Raw genomic sequence first — 12,308 nt, 5'->3', positions numbered from 1 at the left:
CTCTTGGGGCTTCTGTGAAAAAGGGTGCAGTGGAAGCAGATGTCTGCTGTTTACAAAATGTAGCCAGCATTTGGTTAGTTGACAGATGCATAATTATTTCCATTGTTGGTCTAGTGAAGGCATACTTGGCATATTACCCTGACAAAGGGTTAGTACTCTGTGAGTAAGGAGGCTTCAGTCAAATCCATAGTAGGGAGAAGCTTTCGCGCACACTTACCGCTGTGTGTTGCTGATAGTTTTGGGTTCCTTCCTGGCTCAGAGAGACTAGTAAAGGTGTGCCTGGCATGTTGCCCTAACAAAGGGTAACATGCCGCAAGCACAGAGGCTTCACGGTCAAAGTCCTGAATTTCAAACATAGATTCTGGATGTTATACAGGAAGCCTCCATGGGTGCCTGTGTGCAACTGTGTGGGGTGTTAGTGTTTATTTTATGTGTGGCATGGTGGCATCACAGGCAATGTGGTGTGGTGCCACTTTTACTGAGATATGCATTAGTGCCATTTTGTCTGCCACATCCACATTTTCACTTCATTTCTGCTGACTTGATGTAACTGTAGCACCCATACTGGTGTTTCCACCAGTAGAAACAGTATCCTTAATGATTCTACAGATGGACCTCAGTAAATTAGTGGTCCCAGACGAAGGTTGACCACCTGCCTTTTCCAGTCAGCTACATCCGTTGGCTTGGCATGTGCAGCCTTTTCAATATAATCCATTCTTACCAAGATTGTGGGAGTGTCTGATGAATTGGCCTGATGTAGCAGCATATATATATATGTGTGTGTTTGTGTGTATATGTATATGTGTGTGTGTGTGTATATGTATGTATGTATGTATATGTGTATATATATATATATATATATATATATATATGTACATATATACATACATATACATATATGTATGTATATATATAGTTTAGGATACTCCTACTGTTAAATGGGCTGAATTCTCCATAAGGATTTGTCTTGTTTACTTAAGTTTTTGGACAATAGCCGTTACAACCAGGCCCACCTAAAGTGCAGTTTATCGTATGGTAAAGTATACTATAATATTAGTACAATTGTATTTTATTAATGTCCATTTTCTCGTCAGCTTTCAGTGTGTGCTTCTTTCTTTGTGTGTGTGTACAGCATCAACAAAGTGAAAGAGACCCGGTCAAAGATCAGTGTTGTCGTTTAAACTTCTATCTTCTCGAGTATCCTGCTGCCCCTTTCTCCATCGCTGACCTTTGTCAGAGGACATTTTGGATAACAAGCTGAAAGGTGTTTAGGGCCACTTTATCTATGCCACTGACATAGATATTTTATTTAGCCTTCTAGATGGAGCCTTATACTTGACCGATCAAACAGACCTTTTTTTCCTCAAATTTACTGAAAACAAAGAATGACACCAGACACTGTATACCAAGATCCATTTGTGCTTGGCCCTGATGTTACTGGTGTTAGCCCTATGCTTGTTCTCACATCCTCATCTGTCAGTGTTCTGGCCCATCACTAATAATACAAAAGTGATGTGTCACCTTTTCCATATGCTTTCAGTAAGCACTGAGCTCTGCAAATCCTGCCAAATAAAAACTGCTGTAGAAACATACTTTGAGTAATATGACCTTTCTTATTTGAGAAGGTGTTGCTTTGCTAGCAAAATTTCAGACTAGACAGTTTTTTTTTTTCCTCAATGCTACTTTGCTGTTAAAACCAATAATAATGGCACAGAATGCCTTCAGGAAGTTGAAGCTATATAAAATGGTCAGACAGGTGGCTTGAAGTGGAGTCTTGTTAGCAAAACACAGTCTTCTATCGAAAGACTAGCACCCCTGAAAGGACGTGAACGTGCAAAAGTGCTTCAGAAGAGGTCTTGTTACTGCCTGGATTTCTTCAGTTATGTATGTTAAGATTAAAAGAGAAAATGACAAAAAAACAAAGGCCTTGGAAATGTGTATTTTGGATGTTATGTAGAAAATAACAAGAAAATAATGAGATAAGAATTGCCAAAAAGGAGCCTGTATTTGTTCATTTAAGCGCTTTTTTTCTCCTCCCTTCTTCCCAGTCCCTGAACACCCAGTCACCTGGTTTATCCTAAGTGTGGAGGAGTTGTAGGGAACAATATGTTACCAGGGCCCAATTGTGCAAGGCCCCCTTGGTCACTTGAGCTGCGCTGTCACTTCCTGGCTTCTGCATTAAGGATGGATCTGTTGGCAAGGAGCCATAAATAGAGATGCATTTCCAAATCCCAGGTGGTGGAAAAGAGTTACACTCAGTTCTGCCCAGGGCTTTTGGCTGGCACTGCATAACAAAGCAGAACACTGATAAAAGTTCAGCTTGACTACAAAGAGCTGCATTAATTCAGCCTGGTCAGTGTGTGGCCAAATTAGTATCAGTGTTGTTTTACGACAAACTGAGTTCATTCAGTGTGACAAAAAAAAAAGAGATTAAGGTTGATAGTCATAGGACTGTGCAGTTTGTAAACAATAACATAGGATTTTGGCTGGTGCCTAGCAGCGAGATTTTAGTGTATATCATTAATTAACCCTTGATTTAATCAAAAATATGACTCAGCATGGAAAAAATGATAGTAGATAGGTGAATAGCCATTATGGAGATGATAGCACACTAAGCATTCGTGGAACCTCCTCTTGTGTTCATTAGAAACAGAAAAGGCTAGTTCAGAAAGAGGGTCGGCAAGGAAATGAATTTAAAAAATCAGTGTGAAATTACTCTCTGCTCAAACCACTGATGCATCTTAATTTGCCTTCGCTATCAATATTAAACTCTGCATGAGTCATTCAGAATCTGACCTTTATCAAGACAATTTTCTCTTAGTGGATATGAATTTAAAGGACTAGTGTGTATTCATAATTAACTATTCATTAGCGTATAATCACGTGAAACTAAGAATTGTGTTTTCTTAGCTTAGGATGAGCCCTTCATATCTACATAGGGAGCGGGTCCTCTTCCATGGAGCCAGACATGTTGCACTGCCATATTTCTACAGTAGCCCAGAAGAGACAAACCAAACACTGGCTCTAGAGAGGGCCTTTTATGTTACCTAAAGGCCTCTGTAGGATCTCCTACAAGCTTGGAAAGGGAGGGATGAGCGGAAGGGTATTAAGTTGGTTGCATCTTCAACCTCACCCCTAGATGCCACTATATCCTACACACTGGCCCTTTTGAATTTTTAATCATGATGCAAGTTTTTCTTCAGATGTTATATTTTAAAATAAACTTAAAATCCTAATTCCTTTACAGATATTATAAGTATCTGTTTACAGTCTTTTATTTCATTGTAAATAACTTTTTAGCCATGCTAGCATCAATAAATTCCCATAACTTTGATGATGCTCTAATGCCACCAGCAAGTCAAACATGTACATGTACAACATGGATTAGCACAACATTATTGCACCCAGTCATGGCTCCCAGAAGACGTATTCTAATGACTTTGGTGATTCCCTGGCTTTTTCTCTAAGGCCACCATGAGGTTGACATTTTTTGTTTTTATTGAAATATCTCGACTCACACTACTGGAAGGATTGCCTTGAAACACATTCACATTCCCCAAAGGATGAATTGTGATAACTTTGTTGATCCCATCAGCCATCGTCAGGTCAAAATTTCTTTTTGGCCAGTTTTTTATGACTTAATAACTACAAAAATAATGGCATTCTCATCAAACACAGATGCACTTTATGTTTAGTGCTAATTAGCAAATGTTAACATGCTACTTTAAAAAGGTAAACAGATTTCAGTGCTGCACCTAGGTTTGGTTTTCATACTTAAATGTTTCTACAACCCTATTGACATTTGTCACTTGAATGCAACTAAGTCTGTGAATAATTTTAAAACCAACATATTGTATTTATACTTGTTGCTGTTAACACTTTGTATACTCAGATTTTGATTTCTCTTGTTATCCTTATGTTCCCCCAAATCAAGCCTTTGCTTGATCACTTCCATTTACTTTCTGTCTGCACCTCATACCATTTAAACATGTTAGTAAGTGTACCTTGGTGATGTTAAAGAGCTTGTGTATCAGACTCTGTTGTTCCGAGTTAGATCAGTATTCCCCTCACAAACCTGCCGCAAAGGCTCCATCTGTAAACTTAAAAAGACACTTAAGGCTTTCCTCTGAGTGTCATTCTGCCTCCGAGCTGAGGGCTCTTCACATTCTGAACATTCCAGCTTCTGCGGAGCCCCCCGGTCTGCATGTCTTCTAAATGATGAGTGTTTTGCTTGTCAGATACTCAAACCTCTCTGCAATGAATCCTAAGATACCTTTTCAAGGGCTTCTGAGGTGCAGCTGTGAATAACTTGTCAGTGGGCTAATCCCACTTCAAAAAGCATGTCCTTGGAACACACCATTCTTAATCCTGCATTCACAGTTTATTGCGTCATCATATCCCTCAAAACATACAGCATATACCACTGTGAAAACTAACCTGCATATGAGATGAGATTTGAGAAACTTTGTAAAGGTGATCAATAAAATCAATAATCATGCTAAGCCTAGACACATATGACCAAGGCTCAATATATATCACTGTGAAAACGCATTTCAAGGATACATCGGGTAATGTTAAATCTCTCTTTCAACTGATTGTGTGACTTCATCAGATGGTGGATAGGAATCCTATCTTATGTGGTGATAGTCTCTTCAGTGTCATGGTTAAGGCAAGAATAGATTGACATGATAGATCAACGGTCGTGACAGGCACTTCCCTGTTCCATCTTCTATCTTTGACTCTACTTGGAGAGGCAGGGCTTGCCTTGGCCTTGTGTAGTGTGGACTAGACACATTTTCCTGCACCAGGAACTGTCAAACACAACACCCAGGGCTGATTGTCCATATACAGAGATGCAGCTCTGAGGATATGTCAGCACTTCTTGAAGTACAGTAGCATCATAGAACTATCCCGACTGGAATTCAAAGCAATAATCTCTTCCACATGGACACTGTATGTACCAGATGTAAGAGATTAGCTAAAATGTGATGAAATGTAGTTCGAAAAACATTCCATAGCATGAATCTTGAATTTTACCGATAATAAAACCCTAACTCCTGTACTGTACATAAAAACCGATCCGAAATATCCTGTCTTTCCCACTGAGATATGAGCAGATGGCTCTTTCATCTCCGCCTCCTTCAACAGGGTGTTGTGTTACATCAAAACTGCCGAAAATGAGTAGGGGAAAGTAATAATCACAAAAGACATAAATAAGCGCAAGGATTGCATCACAGGATTGATGAGCACACTAATCACAGAGGGAATGGAAGAGTGCAACTATCTCATTGGCTGAACACATGTTTATTTTGTCTGATGGTGTTAATACAATATCATCATGTGTATGACGTGGCAGGCATAGCAGCTGTTCTTATGCTGTTTTTGAGCATGAAAAACACTCAATCATAAGTTATGTTCTGCTCCCTTCAATGTGTCTGGCTGGTCAACGAATGATAACATCATGTGCTGTTGAGTATGAACAGTATATATATAAACCTATTGTTATATATTATGTCCTTGAGGTGGACCCATATACCTATACCAAATGATCCTTATCCTCACATAAAATTCACATTAAGTCTTGATCTCATAACTTCATTAATAAAGAGCTCCATCACTGAGATTTTTGAGCTGATCATATACATTCTTCCTACTCTGAGTAGCATCCAAGTAATGTAAATCATTGGCTTTCTGTTTTTCTTTTGTTCCCCTCATGAATTCATTCTATGTGCCCAAAGATTATAATCATTTTTTTTCAGTATCAAAGCCAAAGTCTGCAGGACCACCATGAATCACGGGGCATCAGCAGTAACAGCAGCATGTCCCAGGGGAAACCCTAACTGCTATAAAAATAAATAAAAATAGGATGATTACTTTCAAGGTAATATGAGTGTTCAGGGTCAGGGGTTAATTATGTGCCAGCCATAAATGACCAGCTGTCCACTTCATTCCTGTCGATCACTGACCATAGAGGTTAGACCACAGCTCTTTGCCTTGATAGAGGGGTCAAGTGGATCAGCTTGCTTCCCAAACATTTTCTGGGTCTGTGACATAAAAACACGTAAGATGAGATGAAACTTCCCCAGGGGAACCTGTGCATGAGTGCTAAACTAAGTCCACATGCAGAGATGTAACACGATGAGACATCTCCTCTCGAAAGTGAAGTATTGACTAACCTCCAATTGTGTGGCTTACAGTGTCTTGGCAGAGGAAAAAGAAGGCTTTAACCAGTTTTACTCAACATCTGACTGTAATTTAATGAAGAAAATGGGTGAGATGTAGGGCCAGTACTGCTGGGACATTACCTTTCATTCTGCTAATTAAGTTTGGGGGCTTTACAAGCATGAGAGGATTACAAGCTATTAGCAGGCATTTATTTCAATGATTTGTGTGATTTATGTTGTTGTTTGGGGCCAGATTAGTTTTAGGCTGATGATATTGCATGTCTTTTTAACTCCAACTGAAATTGAAATGCTTTTTTTTTAATATAAGGAAGCTCTATTGATTAAATTTCCTCTGTTCTCTGTTTAGGAAAACAACTAATACCATGGATGGAGAACATTCATATAGATTTTTTCTTTTGTACTGAATTTACAGGAGCTTCTGACCCCTTCACTTTTTGCACACTTTATTGTGTTGCAGATTTAATTTTAAATGGATAAACTTGCCAATTTTGACCATCAATCTACAAAGTGAAAAATATGTTTTTAGAATGTTTTGCAAATTAATTAAAAATGAAAAACTGAAATCTTTCATTTACAAAAATTCTCAGGCCCTTTGCTGTGGCAAAATTTTGGCAAGTTCACTTGTGGCAAATTAACTTCATTGTACATTTCTTAGTTTAGAAAGGCACACAACTGTGTATGTAAGGTCCCACAATTCACACTTCATGTCAGGACAAAAACCATTAAATTTGTTTGTGGGGAGGTGTAGATCAGGGCAAGTGTATAAAACCTTTTCTAAAGCTTTAAGTGTTCCCAGGAGCATAGAGGCCTCAGTGTGAAATGGAAGAAGTTTGGAACCACCAGGACTCTTTCTAGAGTAACTGAGTAACTGGGCAAGAAGGGCCTGGTCAAGGTGATGACCAAGAACCTAAAGGTCACTCTTACAGAACTTCAGATGTCCTCTGCAGAGATGGGAGAACCTACCAGAAGGTTGACCATCTCAGCAGCACCCCATCAATCAGGCCTTTATGGTAGAGTGACTAGACAGAAGCCACTTTGAGTAAAAGGCATATGACAGCCTGCTTGCAGTTTGCCAAATGGCATTTAAAGGAGTTTGAGAGCATGAGGAAAAGATTAACAGAGCTCCCAAAAATATCTGTTGAACACATGGCACCGGTCATCACCTGGCTAATACCATTCCTAAGGTGAAGCATGGTGGCAGCAGCATCATGCTATGGGGGTGGTTCTCGGTGGCAGGCACAGGGAGACTGGTCAGAACAGAGGGAATGATAAATGCAGCCAAATACAGAGAGGTCTTTGAAAAAATCCTGTTTGAAAACCTCTGATTGCAAACAAACATCCACGAGGGAAAAGTATACATTTGGACATCATTTTGCAGGCTAAATTTAACTGCTAACTGCTCAGCCCTAGCAGTTTGAACGGCATAAAAACATATCTACAAATGTCAACACCGGTCATATTCGATGTTAAATTATGTTGTTCTCTACCACCACTGCTAACATTACAATTTCTGCACAGGTCCCTTGGTTTGAAAGCCAGTAACTTTGTGTCTTGTTGCCCCTGCTGGATCAGCTGTCAGTCATAGAGTAACTCTTAACTTGGATGTTAAAGTGACATTCGTGAATATGTTCCAAAGATATTGTTTTCTTCCTTTTAAAAATGATCTATTTTTAAAAGGAACATGTACAACGCTACAACAATTATTTTGTGCAGAAATTAAATGTTGTGTAACTTTGTTTGTCGCAGTTCACTTCTACAAAATTATTTACACTCAGGCAGGCATAAAAGGTTAAATACACTTGATGGAATTTCATAATTTTTTGCCTCAACCTTCCTCAGGAACCAACCCTCCTTTGTGCAAGATTTGACACAACCTCTACTGTTGAATGAACTGGAAAGCAGATTCATCAGGCTGTGTGTGTGGCTGTAGCAGGTGCAGGCGCTGTAGAAGTCAATGCAGCCCAGTGGAGAGGGCCCTGGTGACCCCTCCCTTTGCAGGCCTCGTTCCTGATCCCTGGACACACCATAGCCAATTAAGCACTCACAGCCAGTATCAGTTCCTGACACACAGCACTATTCATTGCTGTCATTATTGTCCGACTGGGACACCTTTTAAAGAGCAAAAGAGGAGCAAAGTCAGAGAGCGAGACGTTCCTGTCGAGCGATGAGAGCACGAGGAGATGCTGACCAGACACTGAAGGAATATATCTTGGGGTTGAGAGCCTTAGGTTTAGGGGAGGCATTGTGCAAGGGTTAGAGATTAATGATGGTAATGATGATAACACACCAATAAGTCTATGGAATTTAATGATCGTTTTATTAATCATAATATGTGTCACATGAACAAGCAATTAATTTATAAAATTTCACAGTGACTTACATTATATTCAGTAATGTACAAGTAAAATAAGGGGATCGATGAAAATAAATCCAACAACTTTACAATAGCATGCTATTCTCTATATTAGTCATACTAAAGTACCCTTTTAATGATTTTGATCATTTTCTGTTGAGACTGTATAAGATTTTATTTAATTCAATTATTCATTGACCTGTGGATAGTGACATTGTATAGTATTTCATTTTGCCAATCAGTGTATGTACAGTTAGTGGACAAAGTATTAAAATCCATTGGAATACCACTAAATACAGTCTCAGATGAATGAGCATTGTTTTGGCATTGTTTCAACAAAAATTGAACATTTTAAGCGTCACCAAAGTAGTGTAATTGGAGAGCAAATGTGTTGGATTGCATGAAATTGTACGCCTGGTAGTTTTACTGTCTCCATCCACTGTAGAAATCTTTACTCAAAGTGGCTTGTTAAATTGCCATAACCTAGACCACACCGTCCTCATTAAACTTGAGACATCAGTTGCAAAATGTTGTTTTATCATATGAAAGACATCAATGACATACTGTATTTAAATGCAGAACGGTAGTCCTGGACTATTATCAATGATGGATACATGCCTGTAGCTGTGACTGTGTTAAGTTGTGTAAACAGTTTATTTACCTTACTACCGGGCTAGCACATCTTTCTTTCTCTGTTTATTTCTTCCACCTTCTCCTCTCTTTCTTTCACAGTTTCTGTTTCTCCCATCCTCTCAATGCTTCTCCTCTCCCTTCTTTTCTAGTTTTTACCGAGTGGATTAACTTCATTCCCCGAAGTAATCCCCTTTCTCCCACCTGAATTATTGGCAATACACCGCTCTTAAGTCTCGCTTTACCTGCGCAGATCTCCCAGGGACTGATGGCCTCTCATAAAAGGGAGGCTAACCTAAGACAGGCTAGCTGTGTTTTCCTCTCTCTGTGGTATGTTGTGCTCAAGGCGATTTTAGTGGCTTGCCCATTTGGCTCACCTCTGTACTTGAATCTACTGGTGACAACAAAGCAGGATATGAACTCAAAGGGTAACCACAGCATTACATATCTAAGTTGCGTGATCACGGTGGTGAAATAACAGTAGATTGTGCTGTATGCAGAGTGAGCTGAGGATTGTTATGTGTTTGTTCTTGTTGTTTTGTTTTGGGTTTTTTTTTCTGGTACATACCTGTTTCTATATATTTTTTTCTGTCCCTATAACATTCAAGGAAGCAGTGTCTATAGAGGGCATGCTGTTCACCTTTATTATACTCAAGAGTAAGCTGTTCAGTTAAAATCTTAAACAATGTCATGTCAATTCTGTTAAGATTGTCATATTAATGCTACAGCATTTGCTTACAGATGGATCAACAGTCAGTTGATGCATTGAATTCATTATATCTCAATGTCCCCAAGTGGCTATAAAATCATATTTCCATCTGAGTGTTCCACTAAGGCAATTAGTAAAGACTAAATATTCCCTGTACAAATTACACTGCTGTGAAATACATGAATGATGTTTCATATGGGCATGCTGTACCCTTGATTGATAATTGATAACCCTTGATTGATAATTGCATTAGTTGCATTTTTTATTGTTGTTGTCATTGTTGCTAACAATTAGTTGTTATTTAGGATTATAGCCATTAAAATAACTGAGAAGTTGAATTGTTGAATGAGATTTGGCCGTTGCTGTTCTTTATAAGGTGGACTCTAGTTGTCATTATCTGGGTAGTAGTTCTTAAGGAATTGTAAGGCTCCTCAAACTGGAATGAATTAAAACATAATCTCCCTTGATTACAGTAACCTCCCATAATCAAGATGTTTCCTTATATAAAAGTACTTGGTTTTTCTTCTCTTTTCAGTAGGAGGCTAGTTTTTTGTATTAGTCCTGCAGGCTGTTTTTAGTTTCGTAATTATCTCACATTGTCCTCTGCTAGCTCATCAAAACACAGTTACAGCCAAGGCTAAAGCATACGAAAGACAAAACACAAGCAAACGTGCAAAATGGCTTTAAGCATGATTCTGAATTACATGATAGTTACTGGAATCAAGAGAAATACAATAACAACTGATTACTGAGTAGTTTGCATCTGATTATAGCAAGCAGCTAGAAGTTTACAACAAACCCGAAAACACCCAAATCCACCCCATTAATGACAGACCTGGAGTCTGGGTTATTGACTCTCGTACATGCACCAATTAGGTAGGATTTAGATCATGACAAATACCCAACCTTATACGTTTTGCATGCTGTTCTCTATAATAATAATAATAGATATTATGATACCCATCCGACAGCTTTGAACGACTTTGAACAGCCATTTTATGCTTTTCAAAGTTGTTTTCAAAATTCCCTTTGTTTCTCTCATACTCAGTTTTTGTAACAATTATGAAAATGTCATGGAGTCATAATTGTTTCAGTAAGATCACGAAATCATTTTTGTCCCTCTCTAAGCTTCAGCTTGAAACCTCGTATACCATATTTACTATACAATGCATCTCCCCAGTCGTCTCATACAGGTTGAGTCTCCATGATGCAAACCACGTAGATTTAACTCTGTGGTCCCTAGTGGACTGCAGACAAATTCTGATCTAACACTGATGTAATTGTGGGGAGATAGGGACTGTGCACCAACTGTGATATGGGGCTTTAATGGCTTTGTATTAAATGGCTATGAAAATGTCTTGGGGAACAGTCCCTGAAAAACAGCCACACATATACGTGCACAGATAGTCAAATAGACAATCACATACCATCTGCGCAATGGCAAAATGCAAAAATAATGCAGCACCCCTCATAACAAATGTCACATGCATGAATCCTCGAAGCCTGACCAAATAATTGTGTAAAATGTTCTATCCTAATCAAACCTGAGTGGACCCTGCAGTTTGCATTTGATCAACCTACTTTGTGTCCAGCATAGTTTTGTATTGATGCAGTCTGTCTTTCAAAAGTAGCGTTTTTAGTGCCAACTGTGAAAATCAGCTCTTTTGTTGTGCTCTATAAGCCACAAGATGACATGTGGCTAGTACAAGTGTTTTCTTCATTCTATCCAACAGTGATAAAAATACACAAGATGAACAGCAGCACATTTGCAGCATCAGTATTTTGCTTTTTATTTTACATACATTACATTTGAATCATCGGGATGTAGTCATCACATTACAAGACACAGCAGGCCTTGTCTTGAAATGTGCCAGCTATGTGCTCAATAAATAAATAAATATGTGATAAAATATTTAAATAAAAAACACAGTGTTAGATTGTATTTAGGATTATATACAATTCTACATATCCAGGCTGATATACATGCAAAATGTGTCCTCATGCATACTAGATAAATGAAAACAAAATAGATGTGTTTCTGTTTTCGAGATTCAACCTGCATTACTTTTTTTTTTTTTTTTATCATCTTTTGGGAAGGTTTTACAGCTCAATTTCATCAAACATCTTCACCCAAATATAGTTGTCTCACCGGTCCCCCGTGGATTTTGGGGTGAATCACAAAACATTCCTATTTCTCTCTCTCTCTCTCTCTCTCTTTTATTTCACTCTTTTCATTTATTTATTTTTTTAGTATTCTGCTCTGCTGCAGATTAAAAATGCTACTGCTTCTAGTCACAGTACCTCAGTGACCATTATGTGTAAAGACCATGACTATATTTCTCTGGAGCATAAGACATTCACCGTAAAAAGATATATTTTGAGATATTACAAATCTGCCCAAGTGACTATTATAGATTTTATAGATAAAACC

At 38.5% G+C, this 12,308-nt stretch overlaps 1 protein-coding gene across 1 annotated transcript in view; it reads left to right on the top strand.

Annotated features, from left to right (window-relative positions):
- The window catches only part of LOC120804955 (EGF-like repeat and discoidin I-like domain-containing protein 3), a 92,233-nt gene that overhangs the window by 47,416 nt on the left and 32,509 nt on the right, over nt 1–12,308 (top strand). The window lies entirely within an intron of this gene.

This window comes from Xiphias gladius, chromosome 19 (assembly GCF_016859285.1).
Source record: "Xiphias gladius isolate SHS-SW01 ecotype Sanya breed wild chromosome 19, ASM1685928v1, whole genome shotgun sequence".
NCBI lineage: Eukaryota > Metazoa > Chordata > Actinopteri > Istiophoriformes > Xiphiidae > Xiphias > Xiphias gladius.
This window is presented reverse-complemented; position numbering and strand designations above follow the sequence as displayed.